Here is a 17953-nt window from a genome sequence, read left to right on the forward strand (position 1 = left end):
AGGAAGACTCAGATATAGCTGTTTTTGCATTTGGGAGAACTATTGTAAATATCTGACACTCCTTTGCCACTCTATGTATTCTACAAGTGCTACAGTCGAACCAAGCGCTTAAACTGCCAGGGGCGTGGTGGCGCAATGGATAGCGCGTTAGACTTCTAGTTGGTTGTAGTTATTCAAAAGTTGTGGGCTTGAGTCCCACCAGAGTCGTTCTTTAGTTTTATATGCAAATATTTAGGATTTACATACAACTTTTCATAACAATATGATTGGAGATTGGAGTTCCTTATACTACATAAACAATATAATGATCGGTTTTTGACTGGAAAGTCCCTTTCAAAGTTAGATCACAAGTTACAATGTAATTTCAGATTCCTTTAAACCAGTAATTGGTGTTTTCAAAACACTTTTGTCTCTACTCAACTAGCCTTGCTCAGATTGAGGGGTATGTATTCTAAAACATCATAAAAAAATGTCTCACTACAGTCCTTAATTGTGTACCACAAATTATGTCACTAAATCTGCATACTTAAAATAGGACTTGCACCAAATATCAGCAAGAGGAAGACTCAGATATAGCTGTTTTTGCATTTGGGAGAACTATTGTAAATATCTGACACTCCTTTGCCACTCTATGTATTCTACAAGTGCTACAGTCGAACCAAGCGCTTAAACTGCCAGGGGCGTGGTGACGCAATGGATAGCGCGTTAGACTTCTAGTTGGTTGTAGTTATTCAAAAGTTGTGGGCTTGAGTCCCACCAGAGTCGTTCTTTAGTTTTAAATGCAAATATTTAGGATTTACATACAACTTTTCATAACAATATGATTGGAGATTGGAGATCCTTATACTACATAAACAATATAATGATCGGTTGTTGACTGGAAAGTCCCTTTCGAAGTTAGATCACAAGTTACAATGTAATTTCAGATTCCTTTAAACCAGTAATTGGTGTTTTGAAAAATTACATTGTATCCGCATACTTAAAATAGGACTTGCACCAAATATCAGCAAGAGGAAGACTCAGATATAGCTGTTTTTGCATTTGGGAGAACTATTGTAAATATCTGACACTCCTTTGCCACTCTATGTATTCTACAAGTGCTACAGTCGAACCAAGCGCTTAAACTGCCAGGGGCGTGGTGCGCAATGGATAGCGCGTTAGACTTCTAGTTGGTTGTAGTTATTCAAAAGTTGTGGGCTTGAGTCCCACCAGAGTCGTTCTTTAGTTTTAAATGCAAATATTTAGGATTTACATACAACTTTTCATAACAATATGATTGGAGATTGGAGATCCTTATACTACATAAACAATATAATGATCGGTTGTTGACTGGAAAGTCCCTTTCGAAGTTAGATCACAAGTTACAATGTAATTTCAGATTCCTTTAAACCAGTAATTGGTGTTTTGAAAAATTACATTGTATCCGCATACTTAAAATAGGACTTGCACCAAATATCAGCAAGAGGAAGACTCAGATATAGCTGTTTTTGCATTTGGGAGAACTATTGTAAATATCTGACACTCCTTTGCCACTCTATGTATTCTACAAGTGCTACAGTCGAACCAAGCGCTTAAACTGCCAGGGGCGTGGTGCGCAATGGATAGCGCGTTAGACTTCTAGTTGGTTGTAGTTATTCAAAAGTTGTGGGCTTGAGTCCCACCAGAGTCGTTCTTTAGTTTTAAATGCAAATATTTAGGATTTACATACAACTTTTCATAACAATATGATTGGAGATTGGAGATCCTTATACTACATAAACAATATAATGATCGGTTTTTGACTGGAAAGTCCCTTTCAAAGTAAGATCACAAGTTACAATGTAATTTCAGATTCCTTTAAACCAGTAATTGGTGTTTTGAAAACACTTTTGTCTCTACTCAACTAGCCTTGCTCAGATTGAGGGGTATGTATTCTAAAACATCATAAAAAAATGTCTCCCTACAGTCCTTAATTGTGTACCACAAATTATGTCACTAAATCCGCATACTTAAAATAGGATTTGCACCAAATATCAGCAAGAGGAAGACTCAGATATAGCTGTTTTTGCATTTGGGAGAACTATTGTAAATATCTGACACTCCTTTGCCACTCTATGTATTCTACAAGTGCAACATTCTAACCAAGCGCTAAAACCGCCATGGGCTCTGTGGCGCAATGGATAGCGCATTGGACTTCTAGTTGGTTGTAGTTATTCAAAGGTTGTGGGTTCGAGTCCCACCAGAGTTGTTCTTTAGTTTTAAATGCAAATATTTAGGATTTACATTCAACTTTTCATAACAATATGATTGGAGATTGGAGTTCTTTATACTACATAAACAATATAATGATCGGTTTTTGACTGGAAAGTCCCTTTCAAAGTTAGATCACAAGTTACAATGTAATTTCAGATTCCTTTAAACCAGTAATTGGTGTTTTGAAAACACTTTTCTCTCTTGTCAACTAGCCTTGCTCAGATTGAGGGGTATGTATTCTAAAACATCATAAAATAATGTCTCCCTACAGTCCTTAATTGTGTACCACAAATTATGTCACTAAATCCGCATACTTAAAATAGGAATTGCACCAAATATCAGCAAGAGGAAGACTCAGATATAGCTGTTTTTGCATTTGGGAGAACTATTGTAAATATCTGACACTCCATTGCCACTCTATGTATTCTACAAGTGTTACAGTCGAACCAAGCGCTAAAACAGCCAGGGGCTCTGTAGCGCAATGGATCGCGAATTGGACTTCTAGTTGGTTGTAGTTATTCAAAAGTTGTGTGTTCGAGTCGTTCTTTAGTTTTAAATGCAAATATTTAGGATTTACATTCAACTTTTCATAACAATATGATTGGAGATTGGACATCCTTATACTGGTACTACATAAACAATATAATGATCGGTTATTGACTGGAAAGTCCCTTTCAAAGTTAGATTACAAGTTACAATGTAATTTCAGATTCCTTTAAACCAGTAATTGGTGTTTTGAAAACACTTTTGTCTCTACTCAACTAGCCTTGCTCAGATTGAGGGGTATATATTCTAAAACATCATAAAAAAATGTCTCCCTACAGTCCTTAATTGTGTACCACAAATTATGTCACTAAATCCGCATACTTAAAATAGGACTTGCACCAAATATCAGCAAGAGGAAGACTCAGATATAGCTGTTTTTGCATTTGGGAGAACTATTGTAAATTTCTGACACTCCTTTGCCACTCTATGTATTCTACAAGTGCTACAGTCGAACCAAGCGCTTAAACTGCCAGGGGCGCGGTGGCGCAATGGATAGCGCGTTAGACTTCTAGTTGGTTGTAGTTATTCAAAAGTTGTGGGTTCAAGTCCCACCAGAGTTGTTCTTTAGTTTTAAATGCAAATATTTAGGATTTACATTCAACTTTTCATAACAATATGATTGGAGATTGGAGATCCTTATTCTACATAAACATTATAATGATCGGTTTTTGACTGGAAAGTCCCTTTCAAAGTAAGATCACAAGTTACAATGTAATTTCAGATTCCTTTAAACCAGTAATTGGTGTTTTGAAAACACTTTTGTCTCTACTCAACTAGCCTTGCTCAGATTGAGGGGTATATATTCTAAAACATCATAAAAAAATGTCTCCCTACAGTCCTTAATTGTGTACCACAAATTATGTCACTAAATCCACATACTTAAAATAGGATTTGCACCAAATATCAGCAAGAGGAAGACTCAGATATAGCTGTTTTAGCATTTGTGAGAACTATTGTAAATATCTGACACTCCTTTGCCACTCTATGTATTCTACAAGAGCTACAGTTGTACCAAGCGTGTAAACCGCCTGGGGCTCTGTGGTGATGGATAGCGCATTGGAATTCTAGTTGGTTGTAGTTATTTAAAGGTTGTGGGTTTGAGTCCCACCAAAGTCGTTCTTTAGTTTTAAATGCAAATATTTAGGATTTACATACAACTTTTCATAACAATATGATTGGAGATTGGAGATCCTTATACTACATAAACAATATAATGATCGGTTTTTGACTGGAAAGTCCCTTTCAAAGTAAGATCACAAGTTACAATGTAATTTCAGATTCCTTTAAACCAGTAATTGGTGTTTTGAAAACACTTTTGTCTCTACTCAACTAGCCTTGCTCAGATTGAGGGGTATGTATTCTAAAACATCATAAAAAAATGTCTCCCTACAGTCCTTAATTGTGTACCACAAATTATGTCACTAAATCCGCATACTTAAAATAGGATTTGCACCAAATATCAGCAAGAGGAAGACTCAGATATAGCTGTTTTTGCATTTGGGAGAACTATTGTAAATATCTGACACTCCTTTGCCACTCTATGTATTCTACAAGTGCAACATTCTAACCAAGCGCTAAAACCGCCATGGGCTCTGTGGCGCAATGGATAGTGCATTGGACTTCTAGTTGGTTGTAGTTATTCAAAGGTTGTGGGTTCGAGTCCCACCAGAGTTGTTCTTTAGTTTTAAATGCAAATATTTAGGATTTACATTCAACTTTTCATAACAATATGATTGGAGATTGGAGTTCCTTATACTACATAAACAATATAATGATCGGTTTTTGACTGGAAAGTCCCTTTCAAAGTTAGATCACAAGTTACAATGTAATTTCAGATTCCTTTAAACCAGTAATTGGTGTTTTGAAAACACTTTTCTCTCTTGTCAACTAGCCTTGCTCAGATTGAGGGGTATGTATTCTAAAACATCATAAAAAAATGTCTCCCTACAGTCCTTAATTGTGTACCACAAATTATGTCACTAAATCCGCATACTTAAAATAGGAATTGCACCAAATATCAGCAAGAGGAAGACTCAGATATAGCTGTTTTTGCATTTGGGAGAACTATTGTAAATATCTGACACTACATTGCCACTCTATGTATTCTACAAGTGTTACAGTCGAACCAAGCGCTAAAACAGCCAGGGGCTCTGTAGCGCAATGGATCGCGAATTGGACTTCTAGTTGGTTGTAGTTATTCAAAAGTTGTGTGTTCGAGTCGTTCTTTAGTTTTAAATGCAAATATTTAGGATTTACATTCAACTTTTCATAACAATATGATTGGAGATTGGACATCCTTATACTGGTACTACATAAACAATATAATGATCGGTTATTGACTGGAAAGTCCCTTTCAAAGTTAGATTACAAGTTACAATGTAATTTCAGATTCCTTTAAACCAGTAATTGGTGTTTTGAAAACACTTTTGTCTCTACTCAACTAGCCTTGCTCAGATTGAGGGGTATATATTCTAAAACATCATAAAAAAATGTCTCCCTACAGTCCTTAATTGTGTACCACAAATTATGTCACTAAATCCGCATACTTAAAATAGGACTTGCACCAAATATCAGCAAGAGGAAGACTCAGATATAGCTGTTTTTGCATTTGGGAGAACTATTGTAAATTTCTGACACTCCTTTGCCACTCTATGTATTCTACAAGTGCTACAGTCGAACCAAGCGCTTAAACTGCCAGGGGCGCGGTGGCGCAATGGATAGCGCGTTAGACTTCTAGTTGGTTGTAGTTATTCAAAAGTTGTGGGTTCAAGTCCCACCAGAGTTGTTCTTTAGTTTTAAATGCAAATATTTAGGATTTACATTCAACTTTTCATAACAATATGATTGGAGATTGGAGATCCTTATTCTACATAAACATTATAATGATCGGTTTTTGACTGGAAAGTCCCTTTCAAAGTAAGATCACAAGTTACAATGTAATTTCAGATTCCTTTAAACCAGTAATTGGTGTTTTGAAAACACTTTTGTCTCTACTCAACTAGCCTTGCTCAGATTGAGGGGTATATATTCTAAAACATCATAAAAAAATGTCTCCCTACAGTCCTTAATTGTGTACCACAAATTATGTCACTAAATCCACATACTTAAAATAGGATTTGCACCAAATATCAGCAAGAGGAAGACTCAGATATAGCTGTTTTAGCATTTGTGAGAACTATTGTAAATATCTGACACTCCTTTGCCACTCTATGTATTCTACAAGAGCTACAGTTGTACCAAGCGTGTAAACCGCCTGGGGCTCTGTGGTGATGGATAGCGCATTGGAATTCTAGTTGGTTGTAGTTATTTAAAGGTTGTGGGTTTGAGTCCCACCAGAGTCGTTCTTTAGTTTTAAATGCAAATATTTAGGATTTACATACAACTTTTCATAACAATATGATTGGAGATTGGAGATCCTTATACTACATTAACAATATATTGATCGGTTTTTGACTGGAAAGTCCCTTTCAAAGTAAGATCACAAGTTACAATGTAATTTCAGATTCCTTTAAACCAGTAATTGGTGTTTTGAAAACACTTTTGTCTCTACTCAACTAGCCTTGCTCAGATTGAGGGGTATGTATTCTAAAACATCATAAAAAAATGTCTCCCTACAGTCCTTAATTGTGTACCACAAATTATGACACTAAATCCGCATACTTAAAATAGGAATTGCACCAAATATCAGCAAGAGGAAGACTCAGATATAGCTGTTTTTCCATTTGGGAGAACTATTGTAAATATCTGACACTCCTTTGCCATGCTATGTATTCTACAAGTGCTACAGTCGAACCAAGCGCTAGAACCGAAAGGGGCTCTGTTGCGCAATGGATAGCGCATTGGACTTCTAGTTGGTTGTAGTTATTCAAAGGTTGTGGGTTTGAGTCCCCCCAGAGTCATTCTATTGTTTTAAATGCAAATATTTAGGAATTACATTCAAGTTTTCATAACAATATGATTGGAGATTGGACATCCTTATACTACATAAACAATATAATGATCGGTTTTTGACTGGAATGTCCCTTTCAAAGTTAGATCACAAGTTACAATGTAATTTCAGATTCCTTTAAACCAGTAATTGGTGTTTTGAAAACACTTTTCTCTCTGCTCAACTAGCCTTGCTCAGATTGAGGGGTATGTATTCTAAAACATCATAAAAAAATGTCTCCCTACAGTCCTTAATTGTGTACCACAAATTATGTCACTAAATCTGCATACTTAAAATAGGACTTGCACCAAATATCAGCAAGAGGAAGACTCAGATATAGCTGTTTTTCCATTTGGGAGAAGTATTGTAAATATCTGACACTCCTTTGCCACGCTATGTATTCTACAAGTGCTACAGTCGAACCAAGCGCTAAAACCGCAATGGTCTCTGTGGCACAATGGATAGCGCTTTGGACTTCTAGTTGGTTGTAGTTATTCAAAGGTTGTGGGTTTGAGTCCCACCAGAGTTGTTCTTTAGTTTTAAATGCAAATATTTAGCATTTACATTCAACTTTTCTTAACAATATGATTGGAGATTGGAGTTGCTTATACTACATAAACAATATAATGATCGGTTTTTGACTGGAAAGTCCCTTTCAAAGTTAGATCACAAGTTACAATGTAATTTCAGATTCCTTTAAACCAGTAATTGGTGTTTTCAAAACACTTTTGTCTCTACTCAACTAGCCTTGCTCAGATTGAGGGGTATGTATTCTAAAACATCATAAAAAAATGTCTCACTACAGTCCATAATTGTGTACCACAAATTATGTCACTAAATCTGCATACTTAAAATTGGACTTGCACCAAATATCAGCAAGAGGAAGACTCAGATATAGCTGTTTTTGCATTTGGGAGAACTATTGTAAATATCTGACACTCCTTTGCCACTCTATGTATTCTACAAGTGCTACAGTCGAACCAAGCGCTTAAACTGCCAGGGGCGTGGTGGCGCAATGGATAGCGCGTTAGACTTCTAGTTGGTTGTAGTTATTCAAAAGTTGTGGGCTTGAGTCCCACCAGAGTCGTTCTTTAGTTTTAAATGCAAATATTTAGGATTTACATACAACTTTTCATAACAATATGATTGGAGATTGGAGATCCTTATACTACATAAACAATATAATGATCGGTTTTTGACTGGAAAGTCCCTTTCAAAGTAAGATCACAAGTTACAATGTAATTTCAGATTCCTTTAAACCAGTAATTGGTGTTTTGAAAACACTTTTGTCTCTACTCAACTAGCCTTGCTCAGATTGAGGGGTATGTATTCTAAAACATCATAAAAAAATGTCTCCCTACAGTCCTTAATTGTGTACCACAAATTATGTCACTAAATCCGCATACTTAAAATAGGATTTGCACCAAATATCATCAAGAGGAAGACTCAGATATAGCTGTTTTTGCATTTGGGAGAACTATTGTAAATATCTGACACTCCTTTGCCACTCTATGTATTCTACAAGTGCTACATTCTAACCAAGCGCTATAACCGCCATGGGCTCTGTGGCGCAATGGATAGCGCATTGGACTTCTAGTTGGTTGTAGTTATTCAAAGGTTGTGGGTTCGAGTCCCACCAGAGTTGTTCTTTAGTTTTAAATGCAAATATTTAGGATTTACATTCAACTTTTCATAACAATATGATTGGAGATTGGAGTTCCTTATACTACATAAACAATATAATGATCGGTTTTTGACTGGAAAGTCCCTTTCAAAGTTAGATCACAAGTTACAATGTAATTTCAGATTCCTTTAAACCAGTAATTGGTGTTTTGAAAACACTTTTCTCTGTGCTCAACTAGCCTTGCTCAGATTGAGGGGTATGTATTCTAAAACATCATAAAAAAATGTCTCCCTACAGTCCTTAATTGTGTACCACAAATTATGTCAATAAATCTGCATACTTAAAATAGGACTTACACCAAATATCAGCAAGAGGAAGACTCAGATATAGCTGTTTTTGCATTTGGGAGAACTATTGTAAATATCTGACACTCCATTGCCACTCTATGTATTCTACAAGTGTTACAGTCGAACCAAGCGCTAAAACAGCCAGGGGCTCTGTAGCGCAATGGATCGCGAATTGGACTTCTAGTTGGTTGTAGTTATTCAAAAGTTGTGTGTTCGAGTCCCTCCTGAGTCGTTCTTTAGTTTTAAATGCAAATATTTAGGATTTACATTCAACTTTTCATAACAATATGATTGGAGATTGGACATCCTTATACAGGTACTACATAAACAATATAATGATCGGTTATTGACTGGAAAGTCCCTATAAAAGTTAGATTACAAGTTACAATGTAATTTCAGATTCCTTTAAACCAGTAATTGGTGTTTTGAAAACACTTTTGTCTCTACTCAACTAGCCTTGCTCAGATTGAGTGGTATGTATTCTAAAATATCATAAAAAAATGTCTCCCTACAGTCCTTAATTGTGTACCACAAATTATGTCACTAAATCCGCATACTTAAAATAGGTCTTGCACCAAATATCAGCAAGAGGAAGACTCAGATATAGCTGTTTTTGCATTTGGGAGAACTATTGTAAATATCTGACACTCCTTTGCCACTCTATGTATTCTACAAGTGCTACAGTCGAACCAAGCGCTTCAATTGCCAGGGGCGCGGTGGCGCAATGGATAGCGCGTTAGACTTCTAGTTGGTTGTAGTTATTCAAAAGTTGTGGGCTTGAGTCCCACCAGAGTCGTTCTTAGGTTTTATATGCAAATATTTAGGATTTACATTCAACTTTTCATAACAATATGATTGGAGATTGGAGATCCTTATTCTACATAAACATTATAATGATCGGTTTTTGACTGGAAAGTCCCTTTCAATGTAAGATCACAAGTTACAATGTAATTTCAGATTCCTTTAAACCAGTAATTGGTGTTTTGAAAACACTTTTGTCTCTACTCAACTAGCCTTGCTCAGATTGAGGGGTATATATTCTAAAACATCATAAAAAAATGTCTCCCTACAGTCCTTAATTGTGTACCACAAATTATGTCACTAAATCCGCATACTTAAAATAGGATTTGCACCAAATATCAGCAAGAGGAAGACTCAGATATAGCTGTTTTAGCATTTGTGAGAACTATTGTAAATATCTGACACTCCTTTGCCACTCTATGTATTCTACAAGTGCTACATTCGAACCAAGCGCTAAAACCGCCATGGGCTCTGTGGCGCAATGGATAGCGCATTGGACTTCTAGTTTGTTGTTTTTATTCAAAGGTTGTGGGTTCAAGTCCCACCAGAATCGTTCTTTAGTTTTAAATGCAAATATGTAAGATTTAAATTCAACTTTTCATAACAATATAATTGGAGATTGGAGATCCTTATACTACATAAACAATATAATGATCGGTTTTGACTGGAAAGTCCCTTTCAAAGTAAGATCACAAGTTACAATGTAATTTCAGATTCCTTTAAACCAGTGATTAGTGTTTTGAAAACAGTTTTGTCTCTACTCAACTAGCCTTGCTCAGATTGAGGGCTATGTATTCTAAAACATCATAAAAAAATGTCTCCCTGCAGTCCTTAATTGTGTACCACAAATTATGTCACTAAATCCGCATACTTAAAATAGGACTTGCACCAAATATTAGCAAGAGGATGACTCAGATATAGCTGTTTTTGCATATGGGAGAACTATTGTAAATTTCTGACACTCCTTTGCCACTCTATGTATTCTACAAGTGCTACAGTCGAACCAAGCGCTAAAACCGCCATGGTCTCTGTGGCACAATGGATAGCGCATTGGACTTCTAGTTGGTTGTAGTTATTCAAAGGTTGTGGGTTCAAGTCCCACCAGAGTTGTTCTTTAGTTTTAAATGCAAATATGTAAGATTTAAATTAAACTTTTCATAACAATATGATTGGAGATTGGACATCCTTATACTAAATAAGCAATATAATGATCGGTTTTTGACTGGAAAGTCCCTTTCAAAGTTAGATCACAAGTTACAATGTAATTTCAGAATCCTTTAAACCAGTAATTGGTGTTTTGAAAACACTTTTGTTTCTACTCAACTAGCCTTGCTCAGATAGAGTGGTATGTATTCTAAAACAACCTAAAAAAATGTCTCCCTACAGTCCTTAATTGTGTACCACAAATTATGTCACTAAATCCGCATACTTAAAATAGGACTTGCACCAAATATCAGCAAGAGGAAGACTCAGATATAGCTGTTTTTCCATTTGGAAGAACTATTGTAAATATCTGACACTCCTTTGCCACTCTATGTATTCTACAAGTGCTACAGTTGAACCAAGCGTGTAAACCGCCTGGGGCTCTGTGGTGATGGATAGCGCATTGGAATTCTAGTTGGTTGTAGTTATTTAAAGGTTGTGGGTTTGAGTCCCACCAGAGTCGTTCTTTTGTTTTAAATGCAAATATTTAGGAATTACATTCAAGTTTTCATAACAATATGATTGGAGATTGGACATCCTTATACTACATAAACAATATAATGATCGGTTTTTGACTGGAATGTCCCTTTCAAAGTTAGATCACAAGTTACAATGTAATTTCAGATTCCTTTAAACCAGTAATTGGTGTTTTGAAAACACTTTTCTCTCTGCTCAACTAGCCTTGCTCAGATTGAGGGGTATGTATTCTAAAACATCATAAAAAAATGTCTCCCTACAGTCCTTAATTGTGTACCACAAATTATGTCAATAAATCAGCATACTTAAAATAGGACTTGCACCAAATATCAGCAAGAGGAAGACTCAGATATAGCTGTTTTTGCATTTGGGAGAACTATTGTAAATATCTGACACTCCTTTGCCACTCTATGTATTCTACAAGTGCTACAGTTGAACCAAGCGCGTAAACCGCCTGGGGCTCTGTGGTGATGGATAGCACATTGGAATTCTAGTTGGTTGTAGTTATTTAAAGGTTGTGGGTTTAAATCCCACCAGAGTCGTTCTTTAGTTTTAAATGCAAATATTTAGGATTTACATACAACTTTTCATAACAATATGATTGGAGATTGGAGATCCTTATACTGCATAAACAATATAATGATCGTTTGTTGACTGGAAAGTCCCTTTCAAAGTAAGATCTCAAGTTACAATGTAAATTCAGATTCCTTTAATCCAGTAATTGGTGTTTTGAAAAATTAAATTGTATCCGCATACTTAAAATAGGACTTGCACCAAATATCAGCAAGAGGAAGACTCAGATATAGCTGTTTTTGCATTTGGGAGAACTATTGTAAATATCTGACACTCCTTTGCCACTCTATGTATTCTACAAGTGCTACAGTTGAACCAAGCGTGTAAACCGTCTTGGGCTCTGTGGTGATGGATAGCGCGTTGGAATTCTAGTTGGTTGTAGTTATTTAAAGGTTGTGGGTTTGAGTCCCACCAGAGTCGTTCTTTAGTTTTAAATGCAAATATTTAGGATTTACATACAACTTTTCATAACAATATGATTGGAGATTGGAGATCCTTATACTGCATAAACAATATAATGATCGTTTGTTGACTGGAAAGTCCCTTTCAAAGTAAGATCTCAAGTTACAATGTAAATTCAGATTCCTTTAATCCAGTAATTGGTGTTTTGAAAACACTTTTGTCTCTACTCAACTAGCCTTGCTCAGATTGAGGGGTATGTATTCTAAAACATCATAAAAAAATGTCTCCCTACAGTCCTTAATTGAGTACCACAAATTATGTCACTAAATCCGCATACTTAAAATAGGACTTGCACCAAATATCAGCAAGAGGAAGACTCAGATATAGCTGTTTTTCCATTTGGGAGAAGTATTGTAAATATCTGACACTCCTTTGCCACGCTATGTATTCTACAAGTGCTACGGTCGAACCAAGCACGAAAACCGCAATGGTCTCTGTGGCACAATGGATAGCGCTTTGGACTTCTAGTTGGTTGTAGTTATTCAAAGGTTGTGGGTTTGAGTCCCACCAGAGTTGTTCTTTAGTTTTAAATGCAAATATTTAGGATTTACATTCAACTTTTCATAACAATATGATTGGAGATTGGAGTTCCTTATACTACATAAACAATATAATGATCGGTTTTTGACTGGAAAGTCCCTTTCAAAGTTAGATCACAAGTTACAAAGTAATTTCAGATTCCTTTAAACCAGTAATTGGTGTTTTCAAAACACTTTTGTCTCTACTCAACTAGCCTTGCTCAGATTGAGGGGTATGTATTCTAAAACATCATAAAAAAATGTCTCACTACAGTCCTTAATTGTGTACCACAAATTATGTCACTAAATCTGCATACTTAAAATAGGACTTGCACCAAATATCAGCAAGAGGAAGACTCAGATATAGCTGTTTTTGCATTTGGGAGAACTATTGTAAATATCTGACACTCCTTTGCCACTCTATGTATTCTACAAGTGCTACAGTCGAACCAAGCGCTTAAACTGCCAGGGGCGTGGTGACGCAATGGATAGCGCGTTAGACTTCTAGTTGGTTGTAGTTATTCAAAAGTTGTGGGCTTGAGTCCCACCAGAGTCGTTCTTTAGTTTTAAATGCAAATATTTAGGATTTACATACAACTTTTCATAACAATATGATTGGAGATTGGAGATCCTTATACTACATAAACAATATAATGATCGGTTGTTGACTGGAAAGTCCCTTTCGAAGTTAGATCACAAGTTACAATGTAATTTCAGATTCCTTTAAACCAGTAATTGGTGTTTTGAAAAATTACATTGTATCCGCATACTTAAAATAGGACTTGCACCAAATATCAGCAAGAGGAAGACTCAGATATAGCTGTTTTTGCATTTGGGAGAACTATTGTAAATATCTGACACTCCTTTGCCACTCTATGTATTCTACAAGTGCTACAGTCGAACCAAGCGCTTAAACTGCCAGGGGCGTGGTGGCGCAATGGGTAGCACGTTAGACTTCTAGTTGGTTGTAGTTATTCAAAAGTTGTGTGCTTGAGTCCCACCAGAGTCGTTCTTTAGTTTTAAATGCAAATATTTAGGATTTACATACAACTTTTCATAACAATATGATTGGAGATTGGAGATCCTTATACTACATAAACAATATAATGATCGGTTTTTGACTGGAAAGTCCCTTTCAAAGTAAGATCACAAGTTACAATGTAATTTCAGATTCCTTTAAATCAGTAATTGGTGTTTTGAAAACACTTTTGTTTCTACTGAACTAGCCTTGCTCAGATAGAGTGGTATGTATTCTAAAACAACCTAAAAAAATGTCTCCCTACAGTCCTTAATTGTGTACCACAAATTATGTCACTAAATCCGCATACTTAAAATAGGACTTGCACCAAATATCAGCAAGAGGAAGACTCAGATATAGCTGTTTTTCCATTTGGAAGAACTATTGTAAATATCTGACACTCCTTTGCCACTCTATGTATTCTACAAGTGCTACAGTCGAACCAAGAGCTTAAACTGCCAGGGGCTCTGTGGCCCAATGGATAGCGCATTGGTCGTCTAGTTGATTGTAGTTCTTCAAAGGTTGTGGGTTCGAGTCCTACCTTTGTCGTTCTTTAGTTTTAAATGCAAATATTTAGGATTTACATTCAACTTTTCATAACAATATGACTGGAGATAGGAGATCCTTATACTACATAAACAATATAATGATCGGTTGTTGACTGGAAAGTCCTTTTCGAAGTTAGATCACAAGTTACAATGTAATTTCAGATTCCTTTAAACCAGTAATTGGTGTTTTGAAAAATTAAATTGTATCCGCATACTTAAAATAGGACTTGCACCAAATATCAGCAAGAGGAAGACTCAGATATAGCTGTTTTTGCATTTGGGAGAACTATTGTAAATATCTGACACTCCTCTGCCACTCTATGTATTCTACAAGTGCTACAGTTGAACCAAGCGTGTAAACCGCCTCGGGCTCTGTGGTGATGGATAGCGCATTGGAATTCTAGTTGGTTGTAGTTATTTAAAGGTTGTGGGTTTGAGTCCCACCAGAGTCGTTCTTTAGTTTTAAATGCAAATATTTAGGATTTACATACAACTTTTCATAACAATATGATTGGAGATTGGAGATCCTTATACTGCATAAACAATATAATGATCGTTTGTTGACTGGAAAGTCCCTTTCAAAGTAAGGTCTCAAGTTACAATGTAAATTCAGATTCCTTTAATCCAGTAATTGGTGTTTTGAAAACACTTTTGTCTCTACTCAACTAGCCTTGCTCAGATTGTGGGGTATGTATTCTAAAACATCATAAAAAAAATGTCTCCCTACAGTCCTTAATTGTGTACCACAAATTATGTCACTAAATCCGCATACTTAAAATAGGACTTGCACCAAATATCAGCAAGAGGAAGACTCAGATATAGCTGTTTTTCCATTTGGGAGAAGTATTGTAAATATCTGACACTCTTTGCCACGCTATGTATTCTACAAGTGCTACAGTCGAACCAAGCGCTTAAACCGCCTGGGGCTCTGTGGCGCAATGGATAGCGCATTGGACTTCTAGTTGGTTGTAGTTATTCAAAGGTTGTGGGTTCAAGTCCCACCAGAGTAATTCTTTAGTTTTAAATGCAAATATTTAGGATTTACATTCAACTTTTCATAACAATATGATTGGAGATTGGACATCCTTATACTACATAAACAATATAATGATCTGTTTTTGACTGGAAAGTCCCTTTCAAAGTTAGATCACAAGTTACAATGTAATTTCAGATTCCTATAAACCAGTAATTGGTGTTTTGAAAACACTTTTCTCTCTGCTCAACTAGCCTTGCTCAGATTGAGGGGTATGTATTCTAAAACCTCAAAAAAAAATGTCTCCCTACAGTCCTTAATTGTGTACCACAAATTATGTCAATAAATCAGCATACTTAAAATAGGACTTGCACCAAATATCAGCAAGAGGAAGACTCAGATATAGCTGTTTTTGCATTTGGGAGAACTATTGTAAATATCTGACACTCCTTTGACACTCTATGTATTCTACAAGTGCTACAGTTGAACCAAGCGTGTAAACCGCCTGGGGCTCTGTGGTGATGGATAGCGCATTGGAATTCTAGTTGGTTGTAGTTATTTAAAGGTTGTGGGTTTGAGTCCCACCAGAGTCGTTCTTTAGTTTTAAATGCAAATATTTAGGATTTACATACAACTTTTCATAACAATATGATTGGAGTTTGGACTTCCTTATACTACATAAACAATATAATGATTGGTTATTGACTGGAAAGTCCCTTTCAAAGTTAGATTACAAGTTACAATGCAATTTCAGATTCCTTTAAACCAGTAATTGGTGTTTTGAAAACACTTTTGTCTCTACTCAACTAGCCTTGCTCAGATTGAGGGGTATATATTCTAAAACATCATAAAAAAATGTCTCCCTACAGTCCTTAATTGTGTACCACAAATTATGTCACTAAATCCGCATACTTAAAATAGGATTTGCACCAAATATCAGCAAGAGGAAGACTCAGATATAGCTGTTTTAGCATTTGTGAGAACTATTGTAAATATCTGACACTCCTTTGCCACTCTATGTATTCTACAAGTGCTACATTCGAACCAAGCGCTAAAACCGCCATGGGCTCTGTGGCGCAATGGATAGCGCATTGGACTTCTAGTTTGTTGTTTTTATTCAAAGGTTGTGGGTTCAAGTCCCACCAGAATCGTTCTTTAGTTTTAAATGCAAATATGTAAGATTTAAATTCAACTTTTCATAACAATATAATTGGAGATTGGAGATCCTTATACTACATAAACAATATAATGATCGGTTTTGACTGGAAAGTCCCTTTCAAAGTAAGATCACAAGTTACAATGTAATTTCAGATTCCTTTAAACCAGTGATTAGTGTTTTGAAAACAGTTTTGTCTCTACTCAACTAGCCTTGCTCAGATTGAGGGCTATGTATTCTAAAACATCATAAAAAAATGTCTCCCTGCAGTCCTTAATTGTGTACCACAAATTATGTCACTAAATCCGCATACTTAAAATAGGACTTGCACCAAATATTAGCAAGAGGATGACTCAGATATAGCTGTTTTTGCATATGGGAGAACTATTGTAAATTTCTGACACTCCTTTGCCACTCTATGTATTCTACAAGTGCTACAGTCGAACCAAGCGCTAAAACCGCCATGGTCTCTGTGGCACAATGGATAGCGCATTGGACTTCTAGTTGGTTGTAGTTATTCAAAGGTTGTGGGTTCAAGTCCCACCAGAGTTGTTCTTTAGTTTTAAATGCAAATATGTAAGATTTAAATTAAACTTTTCATAACAATATGATTGGAGATTGGACATCCTTATACTAAATAAGCAATATAATGATCGGTTTTTGACTGGAAAGTCCCTTTCAAAGTTAGATCACAAGTTACAATGTAATTTCAGAATCCTTTAAACCAGTAATTGGTGTTTTGAAAACACTTTTGTTTCTACTCAACTAGCCTTGCTCAGATAGAGTGGTATGTATTCTAAAACAACCTAAAAAAATGTCTCCCTACAGTCCTTAATTGTGTACCACAAATTATGTCACTAAATCCGCATACTTAAAATAGGACTTGCACCAAATATCAGCAAGAGGAAGACTCAGATATAGCTGTTTTTCCATTTGGAAGAACTATTGTAAATATCTGACACTCCTTTGCCACTCTATGTATTCTACAAGTGCTACAGTTGAACCAAGCGTGTAAACCGCCTGGGGCTCTGTGGTGATGGATAGCGCATTGGAATTCTAGTTGGTTGTAGTTATTTAAAGGTTGTGGGTTTGAGTCCCACCAGAGTCGTTCTTTTGTTTTAAATGCAAATATTTAGGAATTACATTCAAGTTTTCATAACAATATGATTGGAGATTGGACATCCTTATACTACATAAACAATATAATGATCGGTTTTTGACTGGAATGTCCCTTTCAAAGTTAGATCACAAGTTACAATGTAATTTCAGATTCCTTTAAACCAGTAATTGGTGTTTTGAAAACACTTTTCTCTCTGCTCAACTAGCCTTGCTCAGATTGAGGGGTATGTATTCTAAAACATCATAAAAAAATGTCTCCCTACAGTCCTTAATTGTGTACCACAAATTATGTCAATAAATCAGCATACTTAAAATAGGACTTGCACCAAATATCAGCAAGAGGAAGACTCAGATATAGCTGTTTTTGCATTTGGGAGAACTATTGTAAATATCTGACACTCCTTTGCCACTCTATGTATTCTACAAGT

General features: G+C 35.9%; 6 non-coding genes across 6 annotated transcripts; all 6 read left to right on the forward strand.

Moving 5' to 3' along the window:
- The first annotated feature begins 2141 nt into the window (after nt 1–2141).
- TRNAR-UCU (transfer RNA arginine (anticodon UCU)) lies at nt 2142–2227 on the forward strand. The gene is given in 2 exon segments: nt 2142–2178; nt 2192–2227. It is a non-coding gene; the product is annotated as a tRNA-Arg (tRNA).
- A 2139-nt stretch (nt 2228–4366) lies between these two features.
- TRNAR-UCU (transfer RNA arginine (anticodon UCU)) lies at nt 4367–4452 on the forward strand. Its single transcript is given in 2 exon segments — nt 4367–4403; nt 4417–4452. It is a non-coding gene; the product is annotated as a tRNA-Arg (tRNA).
- A 3813-nt stretch (nt 4453–8265) lies between these two features.
- Nucleotides 8266–8351, forward strand: TRNAR-UCU (transfer RNA arginine (anticodon UCU)). Its single transcript is given in 2 exon segments — nt 8266–8302; nt 8316–8351. It is a non-coding gene; the product is annotated as a tRNA-Arg (tRNA).
- A 1594-nt stretch (nt 8352–9945) lies between these two features.
- Nucleotides 9946–10031, forward strand: TRNAR-UCU (transfer RNA arginine (anticodon UCU)). Its single transcript is given in 2 exon segments — nt 9946–9982; nt 9996–10031. It is a non-coding gene; the product is annotated as a tRNA-Arg (tRNA).
- Nucleotides 10032–15201: 5170 nt separating this feature from the next.
- On the forward strand, nt 15202–15287 carry TRNAR-UCU (transfer RNA arginine (anticodon UCU)). The gene is given in 2 exon segments: nt 15202–15238; nt 15252–15287. It is a non-coding gene; the product is annotated as a tRNA-Arg (tRNA).
- A 1028-nt stretch (nt 15288–16315) lies between these two features.
- TRNAR-UCU (transfer RNA arginine (anticodon UCU)) lies at nt 16316–16401 on the forward strand. Its single transcript is given in 2 exon segments — nt 16316–16352; nt 16366–16401. It is a non-coding gene; the product is annotated as a tRNA-Arg (tRNA).
- Nucleotides 16402–17953: the final 1552 nt, after the last annotated feature.

Source organism: Taudactylus pleione, unplaced genomic scaffold (genome assembly GCF_031769625.1).
Source record: "Taudactylus pleione unplaced genomic scaffold, aTauple2 ptg000070l, whole genome shotgun sequence".
In the NCBI taxonomy this organism is placed as follows: Eukaryota; Metazoa; Chordata; class Amphibia; order Anura; family Myobatrachidae; genus Taudactylus; species Taudactylus pleione.